This window comes from Empidonax traillii, unplaced genomic scaffold (genome assembly GCF_003031625.1).
Source record: "Empidonax traillii isolate 1590-97213 ecotype Southwest subspecies unplaced genomic scaffold, ASM303162v1 scaffold4731:size9274, whole genome shotgun sequence".
Lineage (NCBI taxonomy): Eukaryota > Metazoa > Chordata > Aves > Passeriformes > Tyrannidae > Empidonax > Empidonax traillii.
In genome coordinates this window covers 1,007-2,747 of record NW_020959924.1, presented here as the reverse complement: position 1 = coordinate 2,747, position 1,741 = coordinate 1,007, and the positions used below count along the sequence as shown (strand labels likewise).

The following is a 1,741-nucleotide window of genomic DNA, read 5'->3' as shown; positions in this document are numbered from 1 at the left end:
GTGAGGCCACGGCCCAGCTTTGTTTGCCGGGCCCCAAATCCCTTCCCCAAAATAAATACCATTGTCTTTGGGAAAAGCACGGGGCTGGAAGCCATCCCAGGGATCCGGCTGCTCCTTCCAGGGGGTGGGCTGGCCCGGAGCAGGCCGGGAATGGGCTCCCAATCCGTGGTTTTGGGGTGGATTTTTGGCATTTCAGCATCGGGGCCGAGGGGGGCTCCGCTCACATGAAGTCGTCGGAGTCGTTGCCATCCTTGGAGGGGAGGGGGGAGGGAAAAAACGGGAAAAATGGGGATCATAAGGAATGCTGAAAGTGGGAAATGGGGGCTGGATTATTGCAGAATTCCCGTTTGTTCCAGTTCCTTGGATTTCACCCCAGGGATGAGAGCAGAGGGGGTGGGGAAGGGTTCAGGTTGGGGGGACAGCAAAGCTCATCCCATTCCCTTGGCAGGGATACCTCCCACGCTCCCAGGGTTTCTAGGGAATCCCTGGACACTGCAGGGATCATCCAGGGGCAGCCACAGCTTCCCTGGGAATTCCAGCCCAGCCCAGCCCAGCCGGGAATCCCTTCCCAATCTCCCCTTTCCCAGTGGGAAGCCATTCCCTGTGTCCTTCCAGGCATTGCAGGCCCTGATCCCAAATCCCTCTGCAGCTCTCCTGGAGCCCCTGCAGGCTCTGGAAGGGGCTCCAAGCTCTCCCTGGATCCTTCCCTTCTCCAGCCTGGCCATTCCCAGCTCTCCCAGCCTGGAGCCAGAGCCTGACATTGGATCCATCCCCAGCCCAACTCCTCTCTGGGAAGGGGTTCCGGGAACAAGGGGGGGTTCCCTGGGAATCTCGGCACTCAGGGAAGGGGCTCCCTTCCCCTTTCCCGCCTTTTCCAGCCCCACATTCCATAAAAACCCCTCTGAGTGGATCCTGAGTGTCTTTCATAATGGAACCATGGAATGGGATGGGTTGGAAGGGGCATTAAATCCCATCCCATTCCCTGGGCAGGGACACCTCCCGCTATCCCAGGTTGCTCCAAACCCCATCCAACACTTCCAGGGATGGAGCATCCAGTCCATCCTCACCCAGGGATCACTGTATCCCTGTTTCCTCAGCCCCACCGGTCCCCAGGCCGCTCCCAGAGCCAAAGGCATTCCCTGCGGGATCGCGGGCCGTGCCAGGCTGGAATTCCATCCCCGTGCCGGGCATGGTGTGGGATCAGCAGCTCCCACTCACCTGGTTGGAGGACATGTTCTCAGCCTTCATCAGGGAGGAGTAGCTCCTGCCAGGAAAAAAATCCCAAACTGTTATCCCCAAAACCTGATCCCCTGAAAAGCCACCAGAACGGGCCCCTTTTTGGGGTGAAAAATTCCCGAATCCCAGAAATGCACATTGTTTTCCTCCTGGAGCTCGGCCAGGGGGGATCATGAGTTGCTCGTCTCACCCTCCTCACTAATTAACCCCGGGGGGGAGGGAGCTCAGTGATGTCTGATGGAATTTTTCCAAGGTTTCTCCTTCGGGATCCCCCACCCTGGAGGTGGGAAATCCCGGATTTCAGGAGCTGCAGGGTTAAACCAGCCCCTCCCCTGCTCGGGAAATCCCCCCTTTTCCTTCAAATCCCGCTTTGGATGCCCGTCAGGGATAAACAGGAGCTCGGGAAGAGCTTCCAAGGGGAGTTTTTGGAGCGAGAAATCCCCGGGAATGAGGCCCCTTGTGAAGGTCAGGGCCACATTCCAAGCCCTCCTCCCTGCTTCCAGGA

General features: G+C 58.5%; 1 long non-coding RNA gene across 1 annotated transcript; it reads right to left on the bottom strand.

Annotated features, from left to right (window-relative positions):
• Positions 1-181: 181 nt before the first annotated feature.
• LOC114072979 lies at positions 182-1,356 on the bottom strand. The gene is made up of 2 exons (XR_003574259.1): positions 1,219-1,356; positions 182-250 (listed from the first exon to the last, which is right to left on the bottom strand). It is a non-coding gene; the product is annotated as an uncharacterized LOC114072979 (long non-coding RNA).
• Positions 1,357-1,741: the final 385 nt, after the last annotated feature.